Here is a 21783-nt window from a genome sequence, read left to right as displayed (position 1 = left end):
ATTTTCCCCAAAAAATCCCATTAATAGCTCGTTGTATGTCACCTTCAATTAAAAAAACTATATCATATAGTCTGTCAGGGGGAGCCACTCGAGTGTCAGCCATTTCGACAGTAATAAAAGTCTCAGTTGCTGTCGTCTCCAGAAATGGATGCAGTGCCTGCTGCACTATGGTAACTTCCACTGTGCTGTCGAGCAGCGTTACTGCCCAAGTTAAATTCTGGAGTCGGGTCCTCACCATCTGTGGCATATCTAGTGGTCAAAGCTACAACTTTCTTTTTCTGAAACAGTGGGCGCTGATGAGGAAAATCTTCTTGTTTCCCCTTTCCGTCTGCCTGACGAGGTTGATCACGTCCCTGTGGTCCACCTCGACCTCTGCCGCTGTCCGGGCATTATCCTCCACCAGCTTGTGAGCCTGATGTTTCCTGTAAAGAACGAGGAGAACGCTGATCAGGAACCTGAAACCTGTCAGAAGACCTAATTCTCGCGCGGTCGCGCAAATCATAAGTGCGCTCAGAAGACTCGGTGGTCGGTGACGTGGCACGCGACCCCTATGTCTGTTGTTGCTTTCCCTGTTTCTTAGGCCTCCAATTCTTTTTATTAAAGATGGGACGCTCGTCTATCCCAGACTGAGATTTCTGTTGTGTTTGCGATTGAGTTGATATCTTAGCAACAGGCTTAACACCCAAACTATTGCGTCCAATGGTCTTATAAGCCTGGGTAATAATCTTTGGCAAATCGCGTGACCTGTCAGGCTCTGGGACTAGAGCGAAAGCATTAGCCACTTGAAAGTTTACTTCATCTCCCTTAACATTGGCAAGGATTAGATCAGCAACTACGTCGAACACCCCGACCAATCTCATCCCCAATTCAACAGCCACCTCTGGGCCGTGCTCATCCTGAACACGCTTAATCACGGAGGGGAGTACGGTCATTGAGGGAGTGCCAAAACATTTTGCATACACTGCCGCGAACACCCTACCCCAATTGTTACAATCGGTTACTTCTGGTTTTAAGTCTTTCTGCAAACTAATTGTCAAAATCCTGTGTTTCTCCACAGGAGAGGTATTTGGAAATACAGCCTCCAGCTGGCCAACTTTTTCAGCAATCCAATAAGGTAAATCATCCTTATTTTGAGAATGCTTGCCCATTACCTAATTAACCATAACAGGACTGATTGTCTCACCGCCAGGTCCAGCTGGTTGCGCCGCAACCCCAGGTGGTCCCACCTGGAAGTTGCGCATAACATTTCGTACAACAGCTCAATGCACCCGTATCAAAGAAGTGTGCATCATGCGGAGTTCATCCACTCGAACCGTCAGATAACGTGGGTGTGGGGTGTACCCAGCCAAAACCAGCCAAGTGGCCCCCTCGATTGATAAAGGGCCCAAATGGATCAGAGGCACTGGGTGTGGGAGGGTGCCATTAAACCAAATATGGTGTTGCCATTCCGTGAGCGGAACTTCAAGATTTGTATAGGGCCGATAATTGTGAGGCAGATCCGACGGTGTGTAAGTATGGAACAAATCATCGTCCCCATCCACGGACGGAAAAGTGACCCACGAATAAACCACCTCAAAGTGTTGTGTTGGATCAGTTTCCACCACAAAGATAAGGTGGACACCCGCGTCTGGCACCCCATATGCTGTCACATGCCGACAGAGTGCCGCATGACTATGCGCCGGTATATCTACCTCAGCCATGAAGACAAAGAACGTCTAACAACCTAATGCGCGGCAGCACAATAGAGGGTAACTATGAAAAGAAAACCCCTTTTAATAACATCAAGCTTAAAGAAACCTATAAAAACATCAATATAGGAGGTTTCACCGTGACACCTGTTTCCGGAAACAGAAGCCAGGGGATTGTGTACAAGCACAAGAACTACTCAAGCGTCTCGCAGATAAGAGCCAGACCAAACGTTGGTTGCGCCATGTTGCAGGGATTCTGCACATATACAGAACTACGCGCAAGAAACCAGGACCTCGATGTATAGTGGTGTACCAACAACTCAGCTTGGTGCCTGGAACCCCTATCCGAATAGCTATAGAGTCTCATTTGTTCTCCGTACTACAGTGAAGCTACCAATGATTAGACATCCTAGTACATGTAACTCAGACTCTCTCAGTAATCGCAGGAGCAAGAACACTCTTTCATCAACTCACTCATACTTGTCCACAACGTGAGTAATCAGAGACACAGTATACTTTAAAATGTTTATTTTAACTAACGTGCTCTATAATGCAGTACAAGAGACAATACTAGCAGCAAAATGCATAAACTTAATATAGTGAGCATTGTTACAGTTCCATAAAATATAAACGGGGATATCATTTTATAAAGCTAGTGGAAAAAAGGCCTAATGTGCCTTGCCACCCTCCCCGTGCTAGAAACGAGTTTATTAAAACTATAGAAGACCTCTGGGCTTTGTCAGGGGGACCCCATACCTCCAGGTTTGATGCAAGGGTTTACATCTCTGGACAAACACAGCTCTTCTCTTCAAAAAGATTTTCTTCAAGTGTCTTAACATGCCTACAATGCAATATTAAAAGCACCCGATTTTCAGTACTGTACCTGTTGCACTATTATGTCTATCATGCGTGGGACTGACCAACGCAGATTAACGGAGCACATTGTTTTTCGACCTTGAACACGCTGTGCAGACAGAGCCTCAGAGTACAGAAAGAAAAGTGAAAGGTACACAGTTCTCATGTGAACGAGCACAAGCAGAGGATTTGTGAAAACAAATTCATGTAGAAACGTGTTCAAAAAGCGGCAACATGGCAGTCAAGCTTATACTAACTTATGCTAACTTAGCAATGTACGCAGTGAATACATAACCTCACTACACAAGAAAGCTTATTTAGTGCCCAAAACCGTAAGTAGATAGGTTTCAGCCGTCGATATATGCATCAAGGGGCTTATTTACAAACCCCTTGAGCAAGCCCGTGAGTCACATTTTCCCATATTAAAAGTGACGTTCCAGCGGTGCAAGGGGCTAGTAAATAAGCCCCCTAGTCTTTTGTCTACCTTCAGCTGACCTTGCAACATCGGCTCACTAAGCTGTGTGTTAAGCAAAATTATATATTAAAATGTTTGAGACATCGTACTTCTCATGGTCTGGATGAAACAACCCCCCACACCTTGCGCACAGCCTACTAATATTCTTTTAAGTTCAACCTCACACAACACAATACCAAACATGTAGGTCAAATGAGGTTAAAAATGAGAACAAGAGAGAGAAGGGAGGAGGCAAGGCCCTCAACTAATTTTCCCCAGCTTACTTCCACTGACCTATAAATGCAAAATAGGGATGTATGACGTTACAACGCATTCTGTTAAAACGCATGCTGTTACAACGAAAGTTTTACAACGCAAGTGCATTGACAACGCAAGTCTTTACATCGACTTGCACTAGATGGCGTGCTAACATTAAAAAAGTGTAATTTACTATTCCAACTCCAGTCCACGTAACAGTAGGGAAGATGTTGGGATAGTAAATTACACTATTTTTAATGTTAGCACACCATCTAGTGCAAGTCGATGTAAAGACTTGCGTTGTAATGTCCTGCGTTGTCAATGCACTCGCGTTGTAACAGTTTTGTTGTAATGGTAGTGCGTTGTAAAAGTTGCGTTGTAAAGGTTGTTCCCCGCAAAATAGCCTCAGCATCACCCTCATCGCGACCACCCCGGTTCCCATGTTACCAGTTGGCTATCCAGAGTAGTGAAAAGGGTAGGGTCTCAGTACTTCACCGAGCCGTGAACCCACAAGTACTAGCCAATATCATCTGCTATCATCTGAGTCACCACTGGCTCCTTCGATATCCTGTCTTCTGGTAATTCTCATCCAGAGTCATGTCCTCTGAAGTAATTTTTGATACACTCCCTCATACTTTATTATTTTCTGCTTCGTTTTACTATGCAATCCAACATTGCTGCTCTGTCTGTTGCCACCTGAACTGCAGATTGTTTCTTGTGTTTCACATTGTGGTTTTGCCTCTTATGTACTGTCCATTGATCCTTGTTGTGGCGTTTTCTGTTTGCATTGTGTGTTGGTATTTTCACCCACCCAGTTGCTCAACGCAGTGTTATTGGTGTAGTAATGGGGTCGACCAGCAGCTGGTATTATCAGCTTTGCCAGAAACAGAAGCATGTACTTTGGCTAGGGACACAGTCTCTTTTCACTTCTGAAAATCTGTTGCAAGCATTCTGGACTGCGAGTGTGTATTCCAGGAATACATGCACAGTGGTGTTTTCATGTACAATGGTTCCCTTCTTCTGTGCTTTTTTGCAGCACAACATCATGGACCCTATACTTTAACAATCTTGCAACTATTGGGCGCAGTCTGGCTGGTGCCTGAGGCAGAAGGATTGACGCATTATGCACCCTTTCAACTACAAAAACCCTCAACAAACCCTTGGGCTCCAGTACCTTAACTTACCAGTCATCCAGGAAGTCTTCCATCGAATATCCCTCAACATTTTCAGGCATGCCGAGGATGTAGATATTCTTCCTCCTAAAATTCCCCTCAGCATCTTCTGCCATATATTGTAGGAATCCCGCCTGCTCTTGAAAGTCTTAGAACTGTATGTGTAGTTAGGGCACCGTATGGGGTGACTTGAAGATCTTAGTTTCATTGTTCGGGACTCTATCTGACAACTCACGTTGTTCCATTCTTAGCAGATTGACAGCAACCGAGATCATATAGAACATCTACTCCATGTACCTTCTAGCTAGGATGAGGTTAAACTTGTCCTTAGTTAGGTGCGGTTGTGTGGGTTTAGATGCTGGTTGATGCCCTAAGGTGGCGGGCAGCATACCCAACAAAGATTTAGAAGGGCCTGTCTCCTGTGCACCTGCCTCTGCTTTAGCGGCTATAGATTTTCTCATGTGGACACGTTGCCATACTAGGCAGCCAAGTCATCTGATATAAACAGTGTTATATTCTTAGGCAGCTGGCTGCAGCACTTAGGCAGCCGCGGCCAGTGCAGGGAAGAGCGGTGAGGCTGGGTGGCAGGGGGGTTTCAACAGAGGTTGACAAAGGAAAATTAATTATTTATTTAATATTCCCTCGTCATCTGTCAAAATATCCCCACACGGCCCACCGTTCTTACCTGATCGGGCCGCGGATGGACTCAGGGCTCCATGGGCACTGTCCATCTGCCTCCAAACCCCAGTGTACAAGGGTTCATACACTAAACAAGCAAATCATTTGAATGATCCTCTGCATAACAAGCAGCATTTTAGAGCATAAAGGATGACACAGCCTCAGCTCCCCAAAAAACATATTTTCATCCAGGGCTTTACACTGAATTCCCAGTAGATGCCAGTTTAGTGGTGTTGGTTGCATTCCTGGCACTACAGAAACTGACTATTTGTGCAAGTACAATATCATTTTGCCTGTTTGAGTACTTCTCATACACTAAGGCCCTCATGTACAATATTTTGACGCACCACAGCGCAGCAAGCCTTCCTGCTGCATTGCCGTGCGTCAAAATAAAAGGGCAAGAATGCACTGTATCTAGAAGATACAACACATTCCTTTCTTTCTCCCCTGCACCGGTGCACAAACAGCAGCCATTCGCCAGCACAGACACCCTTGCATCATTTTGCAAGGGCGCCTGCGGTGAGGAATGATGTGCAGGAAGGGACACTTCTCGATTCATGGTTGTCAGATTAGCCACAAAATTGGCTCTTTGAAATCTTTCACATTTTCAGATTTTGATTTTTACAGTACACTACTATTCAGATGCCATTATGTGTTATCCTCTAACAAATTGAACAAAGCTTTGGGACACATTGTACACTGCTTGCATCTAGTGACTTTGTGTATGCTTACTTTGCAATTACCTACTGCAATACTATTTGTAGGTCAGTTATTGTTTTTTTGCTGTTAAACTTGTTTTTATTGGCAAATGAAAACAAATAGATGGCACAGTGATCCACAGTCGGTCAGCTGATTGTGTATGAATGAGATGTATAAATATCCTGCATCCCTTAAGTCTAGTCCAGCACCCTTCCTTGTGTCCGTTTTTCAATTTAGAGGAGTGTTTGAGCCCTCTCTGGGGGAGTTGGGGCGCATACACAGGTTCTTATATTCTCCGCGGGAAACATAATTTACAACCATGTTGATACATTGCATGCCATTAAACGCGGTCATTACAACGACTGTGTTGTTACATCACATACCATTAAAATATAAGTCGTTACAACGGGGGCAGAAGGTGTTGGATTTTCAATCTTACACCTTCCCTACTATTGCACAGACTAGAGTTGGAATAGTAAATTATACTATTCCAAAATCCAGCACCCCTCCCCCTACAGCAAGTTGTTGTAATGACTTGCGTTGTAATGGTATGCGATGTAACAAAGCAGTCGTTGTAGAGACCACGTTGTAATGTCATGCGTCGTATACGCACATGTTGTAATGTGGCCTATTCATTCTCCACTATTACCGTCTCCCCATGCTGCCCATATTATGTTCCATATCCTGGGGCATCCTCTGCCCTCGTAGATAGTTTTTTCAGTGAGCATACACCAGTCCATATCTCTGCTCCATTCCTCCAATGTTGGGATGCCTCACCCTCCACATTTTTTGGCAATATTGAACTTCACCACCACTAGTCCTGATGTGATCCAAGTCTTTTGATGCATCATGGTAGACTCCTCACCTATGATGTTGTGTATTGTTTGTTTTGGTGATCCATCAATCTGGTTCCCTATTGGGCATGATATTCTAGTAGCTTCAGCTTCAAAGCTTCAAAATTTGCTTTATTCGGTTTCCATTTTTGAATTACAAAACCATAAAAGCACAGTACACGGTATGCATTAGACTTATTGTAAAACATTCAATTTAAATTCATTAATAGGAAAAAGTGACGTAGAAGACAAAATATTATTAGTATTATTACTTCACTTTTACCATAATAAAAACATTTCTCAATATGGGTCTCAATTATTAAAATCAGTTATACAAATAAGTCAGTATTTTAAAATTCAAAGTTGTTTTCTAAATTTGATTACAGCTTTTAAAAATAGTGCAATATTTCTTGAGTAGCATTCATTGTCCAAGAGCTGCAATGCGAGATAGGCAGGGTGGCATTGCCTCAGGCCCCCAAATTTTAAAATAGGTATGATCCACCTTTTTCTTGGGTTCCAATAATATTTACAAAATAAAACAACATGAATTGTCGATTGGGATGAGGATCCATCACAGGGGCAAAGTGCTAAATTTTTTGACCAGTCGTTACTCATAGGAAACGATACTAGTCGATAAAAGAGGTCCAGTCTAAAGCGTGTGAGTACAAATCTATCGTACCCAGTTACATGATAGGTTAAATATGGGTGCATTGCAGCAGAAGAAAGGATCATCTGATTTAATTGAACTCTTGGCTTAAGAACCTCACTGGCATATCTAAGTTCTTCCAGGTATGTCATGCATTGTTTTTTAAAAACTTTCCTGGAGATAATATTCATCTGTGAGGGATTGTGGAAAAATTCTGGCTGTCCTAGGTCCATCAGGAAGTCTTTAATATACTTCAGCCACCTAATAGCTAGGACTTGCTCCAGTTTAAGGGAATCTTTCAGGACCTTTTGATTAAAAGTAATTTTTGTTGAGGTCCAAATTGGATGCCACAATAAAACTGGCTGCACCCTTATTTTATCTGTAATATATTGTAACCCCAGCTCGGTGGGACAAATATAAGTTGACGTTGAACGGGTGACAGCCAATAAATATCGAATAAAAGCATTTTCCACTTTCTGTATGTCAGATACCTTACAGTATCTTCAGATCCCAGCCCCATATATTACTGCGCTGACGCACTTAGCTAGATAGATCTTAATCAATTCCATTGGGGGCCTTTTACCTAACTTCTGTGCAAAATTTACAAGGGCTGTTGTAGTTCTCATAAATAGCATTATTTTGCCCTTATGGACTGTTGCCAGGTACCCTTATTATCTATGAAAATACCTAAGTATGGGTATGTTTTTGTATTTTCGAGTTTCTTATTCTCGATAAAGATAGTCATTTGTTTTCTACTAGCCTAGTATTAATTGCCAGTGTGTTTGTATTGCAGGATTTTCCCATATGATATAGTTGAAGATACCCATTGATTAACACCCTTGAAGGACTAGCACATTTGGTGACCACCCCATTTTTGCAGGTCTGTTTTGCATGACATGCACTGTGCAGTATGCCAAGTTACACCAAGAAGAATTATGCAAGCATTGCTACACCCACGGGCCATGTAGTACCTCTTCCCATTCACTGTCCTCAAATGTTCACAGATTAGTTTCCTGGGCTTCCCTTAATTCAAGAAGATGGTTTGGGAAGTTGTTAACTATTTTCCTATATAAGAAGGAGAGAGCTCCCTTAGTTAGGGGATCCACCAGCACCCCTTCCTCCATTGGAATCCAGGATCTCTGTCCCTGTGGTTATGTGTAAGAGCAGGGCAAGTTTAGCCTGGAGGTAGTGGTACATCCCACCTTCTGCCAACTGGAAGGCTTCCTGGGGACCTTTTCGCCTCTCTCCCTTAAGTTGCTCAACTTTGAGATGCCTATCATATCCTATCGGGCCAACCCTTAAAGGTCACCCAGGGCCGCTAGTTGTTTATTCTCCGATAGTGGTGTGTCTGTGGTGAATTTTCCCCTCCAGCCCAGAAATGTAGAAACTTCCTGCCAGGTCGACACTTCCACGCTGGTGTGCGGTAGGAGGCCTCCGAGGTGGGTCCTCCCGTAGAGTGCAACCTGGTATCCCCTGTCTCCCATCGTTTGTTTGTCCATTGTTACCGCTGTCTCGGTTCAGGCTGTGCACGCCCAGTCATGTGCGATAGTTTGTTGGGCCACCCAGTAGTATTTGCAGATATCTGGTTGTGCTATTCCTCCCTCATATGCTCCTCCCATTAGGTTCGCTATTGCAATTCGGGGGTGGGGGCTTCGTCCTATAGCATTAGCTGTATTTCTCCTTAAACTGCTCTGAAGAATTTAATTGGGACCTTGTAGGGTGTATTTTGGAGTGCATATAGAAATCTGGGAAGGGCTATTATTTATAGAATAGTTTCCCTTACCAGCAGGGAAAGTGGGAGCCCTCACCAATGACGTACGTCTTGTTTGAAGCGATTAAGGAGTGTGTACAGGTTGTGTGATAGACATTCTCTCCGATCCTTGGTGAGGTATATGCCCAGTTATTTAAAACTGACTCTCAGTATAGGCCTTTTGCAGTCCCGGGGCAGTTGTGGCGTGCTCTCCATCAGTGGTTACATGAGGGATTTGCCCTAATTGATCCTGTAGACCACATATTTGCATAAATTGCACATGATTTGCATGAGCCTATCAATGGCTAGGTCGCGGTCTATCACATAGAGCAGTATGTCGTCCGCAAATGGAGATATGCAGTCTTCCCATCCTCCCTTCCAATATATTCCCTTAAATAGCAGGTCCTGCCTAACCCAGGCCAACAGGGGTTCTAAAGCCAATGCAAATATCATGGGTGATAGTGGGCAGCCTTGTCTGGTGCCCCTTAGAAGTTCGTAAACATTTGAGTATGTACCATTTCCCTTGACCTTGGCAATTGGGTGGCAGAATGAGACATATCCATTTTATGAAACTGGACTGAAGCCCATCCCATCCAGGCCTGAAAACATGTAGTTCCATTCGGGCCTGTCAAACACCATTGTGGCGTCCAGTGGTACACTGCCTGATCCTGGCTCCTACTCAAATTTCCCATCGCACCAAATAGACACTGCAGGTTGAGCCCCCTGTTACTATTGGGCATGAAACCTGCCTGGTCTGGATGTTTCAGGGTGTTGATCACTTTGTTCACTTTTTTCAGTCTGGTCGCTAATAAATTGGCCAGTATTTTAATTTCTGTATTTAGCTTAGGTATTGGTCTGTAGGAGGCACAGAAGAGTATCAGGGGGTTTCCCTTCCTTCTGTACCACCACTATGGTGGCTAGAATTTGGTCAATTGGTAGCCGGCCAACTTCCCTTGTCTGCTCATACATGGAGTGAAGGTACGGCAAGAGCTTGAAGGCCAATCTATTGTATTGTTCTATGGGAGCACTTTGGGTTCCATCGCTTTCCCGGGCTACAGTTCTCTAAATCCCGCAGTTATGTTGCCTGGTGTTATGTTAGAGTCCAACTCCTGATCAGTCATCTGTGTTTAAATGAAGAAGTTGTATGTCATGCAGCAGGACAGCTTCCTCCCCTGGGAACTTGGTGGTCCTAGATGTGTATATCGTGGCATAATACACCCACTATTTGCGACTTTTCTCTGTGGGGGGTCCCTTTAGTATCTCTGATCGCCAGAATCCATTTGGTTATTCGTTACCTACTTCATATTAAGGTGTCACTGCGAGGCCTTGAATGTAGCCCTTGCCTCTTCTTCTGCTATGTCCCTATTTTCCTGGAGCTTTAGGGCCAGTCGCTGTTTAGACTGTAAGTCTGCTCAGGGAGTGTGGACGCTTTCTAGCCCTTCAATTTTTTGTTCTGGCACTTCTAACTTCATCTTTTGTTTCTTTTTTTCCCCTTAATATCAGAGATAATGTCTGTCCTCGTATCACTGTTTTGTAGGCTTCATACAGTGTAAGAGACAAGTCTACTGTTCCCTCGTTGTCAGTGAAGTGCCAGTCGATGCCCAGTCTCAAGCCCTGTAGTATCCCCTCATTTATGAGGTACGAGGGATTCAGTGCTCGGAGTATGTGTTCCCTGCCCGTCTGTCGATGCAGTTCCTAGCAAAGTTTCGTGGGGTTTTGTGTTATGTAAGGAGATAATCAAGTTGGGATAAGCTGCCATGTGCCACTGAGTAATATCTGTATTGCTTCTCTTGGGGGTTGTGAGCCCTCCAGGCATCAGCCTGTCACAGCGTATCTATCAAAGCAGACAGTTGCATAGACTACATCATTCATTTTAACCCCAGAAGTAAGATTCCCTCAGGGAGCTGTAGTAGGAGTGCTACTTTCTCAGTGAGCGTGGTGGAAGGTAGTCAGGGTGGTATGTATAGCGAGCAGATATTTATTGTCAGCCTGTCCCATTGCCTGGTTTGTGCTACGTATCTCCTCTGCGGGTCTGTTCATGTCGTGTTTGGGATATAAGGTGCTTATTTATGAACTAGTATCACCACTCCTCATAAATCTATGATGTCACCTGCGTGCGCCTCCATAGTGTACCACTATCTGTCTAAATATTTGCAGCGATTTCCCTTGAGGTGGGTCTCTTAGAGCAGTACAATATCCGGGGCTTGCATCTTAAAATATTGTAGAACTCCTTCCCTCTTGAGTCTGCTTCCCAGGCTGTTCACGGAAAGAACTTTAAGTGTCCGATGTTTAACCATGTGGGTCAGGGCAAATTATTTTGGGTTTCCGTATGGCCTGTGGTCCAGTTCGCTACTTGGGGAGTTGGCCCTCTCGATTGTGGGTTTATTCTGTTGTCAACTGATCTGCTGTGTGTCTCCTATAGAGTAATAATTTGGTTCAACTATAAATGTCCCCTGAACTCCATCCTCCTGCATGTTCAGCTTAGAACTGTCCACCACCCCAACTGTGCAGAATGTCTGTCACCCCAAATCTAGTAACCGTAGAAGAGGTGGCCTAGCCATGGGCATATAGAGCATGTCATGAATGTACCCTTGTGATTGTCTAAGTAATTAGCACTCACTTAATACCCATCTGTTGCGCTACACCTTTCAGGATTTGGGCTGTGACCTAAGGATATCTCACCATTGTCTCCCCCAGGGTCCTCGTTCACCCAGTTGCTAGGGTCACATTGGTGGATCTGTCCGGTCTGCTCCCTCCTGGGGGATTCTTAGAGAATCTGCACTTGCATGTTTGCGACGGGCTCCCTTTAGTTCTTTTTTCCAGGGATCAACCTGCCGTCAATCCTCCAGCCAGTCCCATGCTTCTGCAGGTGTTCCAAAATGCCAGGTCTTTCCCTCTGCCACTGCCTAGAGCTTTGCAGTATATAACTTCATGTGTTTGAGATCTTTTACTTTCAGTTCCTTCTTTCTCCCTTCGAAACTTATGTGCTGTTGTTGCACTTTGTAGGTAAAACCTGGGAATAGACGGATTGTGGAGTTCTTTAATTTTGGATCCACCCATGATCTGGATGCTTGGAGAATGTTGTTGCGGTCTTGATGATTGAATATATGTGCAATGATGGCTCTGGGTGTGACCTATGGTCGACGCGGTGGAACCGGGGCCCTATGCGCCCGTTCTACAAAGAAGAATTTCGACAGTCCCTTTGGCTGTAGGGTTTACATTATGAGGTCTTCCATGAACAGTTCCACAGGCGGTCCCTTCGCTCTTTATGGGACATGCACAATGCATGTGTTATTTCAGCAGAAGCACCCCGCATAGTCCTCCTGCTTTGTCGTTATGGTGGTTTAGTAGGGCACCCGTCTCCGTTTGCATGGCTGGAAGGTAGTTTCTGTCTCCAATACTCTCACATTAATCTTCCTGAGATCCACACATAGGAGTGTTACTTATGTTGTTACAGAGTCGATTTTAGGTTCTATTGTGTCTTTTTATATCTTTGATGGTGTTCATTATGTTTGTAAGTGAGTGTTCCAGGCCCATATATGGCACCTTCTGCAACTGCTCCACCATTGAATTTTCCACAGGAACCAGGGGGTCTGCCAACAGCACCGGTATTGTTTATTTATCTAGTTTCTATTGGTGTGTAGTCTTGGGAACCAGGGGGTCTGCCAACACCACCGGTATTGTGTATTTATCTAGTTTCTATTGGTGTGTAGTCTTGCCCCCTCTTTTACCCCCATACTCCTTTACAGGGTGTATGCGTAATCTTGACTCCGATAGCTGCTCCTTAGTAAACTCCTTTGTGGTGCTCAGATACAAGTCAAAACCCAAAGGAAATGATGGACGGAGTGTTGAACATTGCAAGCACTCACCCCCAGTCAACTGATCTGGGTTTAATCCATCACCGTTCTTTAGCCCACTCTGCCACCCCAGTTCAGACATGGCCATATGCAAATCAGTCTGACCCTGTGCCTCATGGGAACAGTCCAGCCCGAACTGCCAAGCAATGTCTTCCCTGGACCGGAAACAAGCTTCCTAGGACCGGTTTCTGGCATTTCAGCCGTCTTCAGCCAGGCTTGCTTGAATCCAGTGGCAAAGTGAGCAAGGGACTCACGTCTGAGCATACCCTGCCAACTTATGGCGAACAAAGCAAAAACCAAAGGAAATGATGGACGGAGTGTTGAACATTGCAAGCACTCACCCCCAGTCAACTGATCTGGGTTTAATCCATCACCGTTCTTTAGCCCACTCTGCCACCCCAGTTCAGACATGGCCATATGCAAATCAGTCTGACCCTGTGCCTCATGGGAACAGTCCAGCCCGAACTGCCAAGCAATGTCTTCCCTGGACCGGAAACAAGCTTCCTAGGACCGGTTTCTGGCATTTCAGCCGTCTTTTCTTTTTGCTCAGATACAAGTGCCACAAGGGTGATAGTCACTGCTGCTTGTCAAGGAGTCCTCTCCTGTAGCAGTGAGTGTTCAGCAGTCAAACAGTATGCATACAGTCAGGCACAATTAGGCATTATAAATGTTTTTAAACAATGTACCCGCTCGAAAAACAAAAGGAGGAGCCCTTTGCCAGGCGCTCCTGAACTGGTGGTGAGGCTATTCCTTTAAGCAGCAGTGCGGTTCAATATAAAAAGGACGTTCCCTAGGAAGTGAGGTGAAAAACAAGGGTGCAGCTAAGGAGCCCTTTACCAGGCGCTCCGGATCTAAAATACGGCTGTTTTCCTTACCACAGTGCGCGTCTGCAGCGCGAGGCGTCTGACAGCCCGGTTAAGTAAGAAGTCAGCTGCTGGTCAGCTGTTTAGCCTGGGCGTGCCGGAAGGGCAGGCCATTTGTGTTGTTCCGTAGGATTCCCTCCACTCAATCTGAAAAATCAGTGGTGGACCGGGAAAAAACACACTATCAGCGGTGAGTGTTCAGCAGTCAAACAGTATGCATGCAGTCAGGCACAATTAGGCATTATAAATGTTTTTAAACAATGTACTCGCTCGAAAAACACAAGGAGGAGCCCTTTGCCAGGCGCTCCTGAAATGGTGGTGAGGATATTCCTTTAAGCAGCAGTGATGTTCAATATAAAAAGGACGTTCCCTAGGAAGTGAGGTTAAAAAACAAGGGTGCAGCGAAGGAGCCCTTTACCAGGCGCTCCAGATCTAAAATACGGCTGTTTTCCTTACCACAGCGCGCGTCTCACTCACCGCTGATAGTGTGCTTTTCCCCGGTCCACCACCGATTTTTCGGATTGAGTGGAGGGAATCCTACGGCACAACACGATGGGCCTGCCCTTCCGGCACGCCCAGGCTAATCAGCTGACCAGCAGCTGACTTCTTACTTAACTGGGCTGCCAGACGCCTCGCACAAAGGCAAGCCCGTCTGCGCCCGTCCGCGACCGGACGGGGGCAGGGGCCACAACCCCTACCCTTTCTCACCACAAAATCAGGAGGTATAGTGCCTTGGCCCTCCACAATCTTAATATACAGCCAACCATTACCTGTCAATACTCGTGGAATGTAGCTGATAGACACAATGCCTGTCCTCACTGCGGGTTCCACTTTCAAAGAAAAGTGTTTTCACCTGGCCCCTCCCTAAAAAACATCCAGCGAAGCATTTATCTTCTAAACTGTAGATCTCTTCCCAAGCACTCTACCGAAATTGCCCTGCTTTTAGAAGAACTTAAACCTGATGTTCTCTTCTTAACAGAGACCTGGCTTAAAACGGACTCTGAACCAGATATCATCCTAGCCTTACCCCAAGGAAACCACATCTACCGCGAGGACCGTAAGATAGGTAAAGGCGGAGGCCTAGCGATCATTCTTAAGGAGTCTCTCAACTGCCGCTGCTCCTCCTACCCAGTTCCAGATTACGAAAGTCTCTCCTTCGCAATCAATTTCTCCCCTACTAATACCTTTTCTGGGATACTCATTTACTGGCCACCCGGGGCCCTAGGGCAGTTTCTTAACGCCCTTCCAACTATAACAGCCAACTTAGCCTCCATCCCAGCTAATTTCTCAGTACTAGGTGATCTTAATATTCATCTGGATAACGCCTCTGACCACAGTGCTAGGGAACTAACCGCGAGCTTGGCGGCCTTACAACTCAAACAGTTAATTTTAGAAGCCACTCATGCTAAAGGCCATCGACCCAGTCTTCAGCAACTGCTTACAACTCTCAGCTGAAACTCCCCGCCCGCTCCCTTGGACAGATCACTTTCTGATCCCCGTTTCCTAAACTACCCCTAATCTGCTACCCCCCCTCCATCCCAAATACCCGTAAAGAACGTAATTGGTCCAAACTCCCTCTGGAACTCTGGCTCCCAACCCTTGCAGCCTCCAGACCTCCTACCAACCCTGACCCCATCTAAGCAAACAATGAATATAATAGGTGGATATACATCTCCCTAGACGCGGTACTCCCCCTGCAACGCTCACATGCCAAGCGCAGCAGCCCATCCTTTCCCTGGTACACCCCCAAACTTCGGGACCTGAAACTCAACTGTAAGAAGTAGGAGAGGAAATGGCTAAACGAGTACTCCCCACTCAGTAAAACCATGTACAGGGAAGCAATAAAAATATACAAGGACGAAATCAAAGCATCTCAAGCAACATTTTATGAAGATAAAATCAAAGCCACTGCCTCTGCCCCGAAGGAAATCTATTGTATCGCTAAAACTTTGCTTAAACTTCCCCAGAAACCTCCTAACACAAAAGATGCCAAATCATGTTGTAATAAAGTGGCAGAATTTTTCCTACACAAAATACAAAGTATCTATACCTCCTTCCCCCTCTCTCAGTGTGTCCTGGTCCCGGCGTCCCCCACAAGCTCGGGACCAGCACTAGCAGCTAACCTGGACTCCTTTCCACCTCTTGACCCCAGCACGCTAATGTCCCTCATGCGCAAGGTCAAATCCGGTTCCCCTCTGGACCCAGCTCCTCCGCGAGCCTTGCGGCCGGCTATAGACAACATTCTTCCAATCGTCTAGGATCTGCTTAATGCCTCCATCTCATCAGGCACTGTTCCCCTTCATAAAAGCATGCTATGGTCAGGGCAATCTTAAAGAAGCCCTGCTCGACCAAGATAATCCCAGCAACTATAGGCCAATCTCCCTGTTACCCTGGGTGAGTAAGATCTTGGAGAAGCACAGTAACGCGACACTGGATGAATTTCTGGAGACCAACCATCTACTCGATCTTTCCCAAACAGGGTTCCGTCCGAAGCACTGTACAGAGACTGCCCTCCTCACAGTAATGGAGGAGGCCAGGCGAATTCTTGACCAGGGAGGTAACGCGGCGATTATTCTTTTAGACCCAAGTGCCGCGTTCGACACTGTAAACCACAATATATTGCTTCATCGACTTTCCAACTTAGGTGTCTCAGGAAAAGCCATCACTTGGCTTTGGTCCTTTTTAGCAGATCGCTCCTTCCATGTCTTTGAGGCCGACTCCGTTTCCTCCAGCCTCCTGCTCAGATGTGGCGTTCCCCAGGGCTCCTCCCTGAGCCCCACTCTATTCAATGTATTTATGAGCCCCCTAGCTGATATCGTCCGTCCCTTTGGCATAAAAATCATCACCTATGCTGACGACACTCAGCTAGTGGTGGCTCTCAACCAGCCAAAGGCCGCATCATCTAATCTGAGCGGCTGTCTCGAGGAGGTAGCTAATTGGATGACCCGTTCCTGCTTAAAATTGAACGGAGAAAAAACTGAGCTGATGCTCCTGAGACACACGCCTTTGTTCAATACCAACTTACTATGGCCTCCCTGTCTCGGACCACCCCAACCCCCAAAAAGCAAAATAAAAAGTCTGGGCATCTGGCTGGACCAATCACTCAACTTCAACCATCAAGCAGTAATGCTATCCGCGTCCTGCTATGGCTTGCTCAGACTATTACGCAAAATCCTTCCCCTGCTCCCATTTCAGGCAAGACAAATTATAGTCCAGGGCCTCATTATGTCCCGCTTAGACTACGGGAACGCTCTATACCTGGGGGCTCCTCAATCCACTGTTCACAAGCTTCAGATCATTCAAAACATTGCCGCCCGAACCCTTCTTCAAACTCTTCGACGACTATCTACCAAACCTGGACTGAAAAACCTTCACTGGCTCCCAGTCAAGGAACAAATTCAGGTCAAGGCCCTGTGCATCGCTCACAGAACCCTCTGGAAAACCGGCCCGGTCATCTGCCATTCACTGATCTCCCCCTATCAGCCTCCCAGGTAACTCAGATCAGCTAAAGCCCATCTCGTCCTCGTCCCGAAAGTCAAGAGAGCTAGATATGGCGGCCTCTCCTTTTCCCACAATTCAGCCAAGTTGTGGAACTCTCTTCCCCTCCAGCTGCGAGCGGAGTCCAACCTGCTGTCTTTCCGCAAACTCCTAAAAACCTTCCTTTTCAATTAAATCTCCACACTCTGCCTTTTCCTTGCACACGTTTTGTCTACAGTGCTGGGACGCCTCAGGGTAGCAATCGCGCTCTACAAATACTATTTTCATTTCATTTTCATTTCAGTTCCTGTGTGGAAATCCCCTCACCTGCGGCCAGTTGGGTTTCTTCTGTTCCTCGGAGTAGTTTTGCTCTAAAGCAGCAGAGAGGATTGGAGGAATAACCAGGATAATTTGGATGGTATCACCTTGCCTTGTCTCTGCAGCGATCCTGCTTGGTGGAGTTGTGCTCTGTGGTTCAAGGCCCCCCTCGGCTGTTTATCTGGTGTAGACCACCCTTGATCTGTTTGCCTTTTGAGTTCAGTACCCGAGCTGACACTGGCACCCGGTGGGGACCTGAGTGGGGGTGTGCTTTTCCTCTTGGTTCCCCCTTATTGATCCTTGGTTATGGTCTGCATTTAGGGATGCAGGTGTCACCCAGGTTGCACACTGCCCTCGCGGCCTCTTTTCCCATCCACCGGCTCCTCTCTGGCCACTGTATGTTGTGGGCTTCTACCTAGGCCTGAATCTATTGGGATCTTCTGCAAAGTACGTCTCCACTGTTAATCCCCCCGGCTGGGGCCCACCTTAGAAGTGTCTTATGTCTGCTTCATGTCTGGGGGCTCTCGCTGCCAATGCTGTTTCCTGCGGTGTTCTCCTCTTGTGCTCACTGATACCTGCAATCAGCCCCTTACTCCTTCAATGGGTACGGGTGTCTGGGTCTTTCATATTGAAGCCTTGTCCCACACCTCAGGCCCCAGCATGCCCTCAGCCCATACCAACTGTTTTCTTTGGCCGAGGGCTTACCTGGGACAGGTTTTCACCTTCAGAGGCAGCCCACTGGAACAAGGCGTGGCCTCCGGTGCCCTCGAGCCCCGGGCATAGCCCTTGCAGCCCCATCAGGCTGCACCATAACTCAGGGCACCCACAGCTGATGTCTCTACCACCAGGGGTAGCCTCGTTGCAGCCGTTGGTGCCCGCTTCCAGCCCTCTCCTCTGCCAGATTTAGTAAGCGTCTTGTGTCCCACAGATCATGGCCGCTCGCCCTTCCAACAGGTGTCTCCATGACAGCGGTCCTGCGGCTCAGCTGATATCTGTAATTCCAGGCCCTTTTGTTGCTCTCTTTGTGCTAGGACTCGCTTGAGGGACAGGATATATGTGGAAGTTCAGGTTATTTATGTGGATGTTGGGGGATTGCAATTAATTCAGCTCCGGAGTCCTGTTAGCTTGCGGTCATCTTCTCCAGCAACTGGCAATGCCCCCTAGGTCAGTTATTGCTGACCAGTATTGGATGCCCCCACATAATTATTGCTCTCCTGATGAAGGGCTCGATTTAGTTCTGGGCTGGTTGGAAATGATCTTCAACTTCACCCTCACCTCAACCAAGTAAATGCAAAATATGTTCTTGACTTCATGACACTGTCAATCTGCATGTATATTGAGGCAGATGTCAATGACTGTCTGCACCAGCAGTCCTCAGTAGGTGTCATTGTTTTGTTTGAGATAAAATTATTTGTTGACTCTACACCTTACTGGGCTTAAGAAACCTATCTGGTACCAAGAATAATACACAAATGCCACCACTTTTGAATGTAATTTACACCACAAATCTGTGATTTATTTTTGGATACTGTGAACAACCATTGTAAAGATCTTCCCACGAGTATTAATTGTTTGTCTGAAGATCTAATGAAAAAGCCTTTCACGTTTAGCAGTCGTTAAATGGTTCTATTTGCTTTTCTCAGAGCAGATAATGATCTTTCTGCGTTAATGGAATGTAAATAGGTCTTTATGCCTCCAAGCTGGTGCATATAGTGCATGTCCAATATAAAGTTATATTAAGAAAACTGAGAAGGGGAAAATGGTACTCTAACTGACCAGCCATCTTGACATTAGGCTACAGTGTGTTTTCCTAAGATATGATTTACTAACATTTAAGGAGACAAATTGAGGTCTTAGATAAAGGGTCTGATTTAGAGTTTGGAGCACGGGACAATATTTCTCCATCATAGAGGAATTGATCCGTCCATCAGGCTGACGGAATACTGTCTAACATATTTTGAGGCGGTGCTGAAGGAACACTGTCCATCATGAAGGAGAAGGGTCTGTCAGACAATCCTCATTATTCCATTATCAGTTTCACAGTCCAACACCAAAGGATGCAGCTCTGTCAGCATTGGTACGGTGAACATCCGTCTGCCATATTTAGATTGTCTGCCGTCAGATGAGACAGGAAGCACATCACGATGGAGTATAGCAATGCCCGATGTGTTTTCAGACAGCAGACACATCTGTCATATTGACAGACGTGTCCATCAACACACACACTACTGCTCTATATCAACTTATCAATCACACCTGCACCTCACACTACAAAATATATTAATCTAACCACACACACCATTAGCACTCTCACCTCACCTCACACCAGCAGCAGCACAGCCACTTCAGTACTTTTTATTGTGATTATTATTAAAATGTCTGGTAGAATAGCCCATAGATTTTCAGAAAGTGAGTTAACAGTTCAATCAATCAATCAATACACTTTACTCAATCTAATTTAAGAACATAGATCATAAAAGTATAAATGTTAAAAAAGAGATAAATATTCTTTCTTAAAATTAATAAAAGCTGCCGGTTAAAAGGACCCATTGCAATCCCAGCACAATAGGGTTTCAATTTATACATTTGCACAAAAATTCATGGTTTAGTCTCTGTGCTATATACAATATGTGCAATAAGTGATCGAGGAATATTCTTCGCCCAGCCAGGTAATAATAAATAGATAAAATTAGTTAGGATTAAAACATCGTTCAAGATCGTTGAAAAACATTATAAACTGACACAATTTATACGATTCTTTTTGTCATATCAGGTCAAATTCAGGTGTTTTGTTTTCATGTTCTCTTTAAAAGAGAAAACTCGGGTGATAAATGGCTGGGGTTTACACAGTTCTCCCTTATAAAAGAAGTCTCCTACTCATGCAGGCCCACAAAAAAGATGCTACACAGAAACAAACTTGAGTGTTATGGAGCTTCTTCATGAAAAACAAGGCAATACGGCATTGCTTAAAATGATGCCGCCTTAAAATGGGTAATATGTATCTGTATCTCTCTTCTTTATTATAATGACAGAAGAAGAAGAGGTGAAGGTCACATTGCACTGATAGGTTATAGCATGGGCATGGTGTCAATTCACGAAAAGAGTGCTTTTTGGCTGGGAAGCCCAACATCAAAGGGATTAGGTTAGTGCAAACCTTAAAAGGATAAACCTATGCTGTAAGTTTCTTACACCTTTCAAATCTGAATATTTGCCCTCCATTAGAGGCGGGGTCTGATAGTAAGATTGTACAGCCATTTTTACACAGCAGTTTTCCCTCCTTATACAGGCTGCCTTTGCTAGAAATAGAGCCTTTAGTCTCTTTTTTGGGAATTTGGAACAAGTACTCGGGCTTGTGTATAATTCAGGTACACCCAACGAGTGCAACGTGGATTTGACGTTTTGTAACCATACAATTTGGTGTGCCTTGTCCAATGACAAGACAATTTTGTATTATTGCCTGGTTAAGATCCACTGTATTTCTTTTCCAGATTGAACGACACAACATGATTGGGGTAAATCTCACTATGTCCGTTATGTATGGTAAGCGCAGTTCCAGGTGGCAGACATAATTGGAGAATGAGACAGGGAGAGAGGCTATCCTCCTCAGGATGCCATCCCCTATCTTCTGGAGAGAGTCTACAACCATGCCCCATATGTTGTGGCTGAAATCGTTTTTGCAGAATAGATCTTTTTTATTGATGCTACAGGTTTTGAACCCAGGTTCTTGATGAAACTAGAAGCTGCAAGCAAAGTTCTTTCCATTGTCAGTGCCCTGCAACCCACCATATGTGACCAAGTTTGTTTACTATCGAATAAAACTAGTAGGAGAAGGTCTCCACTACAACTAACTTCCTATTCCCAATATGAAATGATGGCAACTTATTGGGAAGGGGTATTCCTGACACCATGACAATAGATTTAGACTCATTAACCTTTGTGTCCAAGGATGACATAAAACATACATAGGCATCTATTAGGCGTTAGATCGCTATTCCTGACCTGGCTATTAGGACAGCATCGTCTGCATACACCAGGATCGTTAGTAGAACTGAGGGGAAAGATGGAATGTCTACTGTGGATTCTATTAAGGTGTCTTCCACCCCATTTGTGTATAACGAGAACAAAAATGGGGCAAGAACACAGCCTTGTCTGAATCCTCTCATGATTTGAAAGGTACTTGTGTATTCCCCATGCCTTCAGTAGCGAACACAGGACGTCGCCTGCGAATACATTTC

The sequence above is a fragment of the Triturus cristatus genome, chromosome 10, assembly GCF_964204655.1.
Source record: "Triturus cristatus chromosome 10, aTriCri1.1, whole genome shotgun sequence".
NCBI lineage: Eukaryota > Metazoa > Chordata > Amphibia > Caudata > Salamandridae > Triturus > Triturus cristatus.
Note: the sequence above shows the minus strand (reverse complement) of the source record.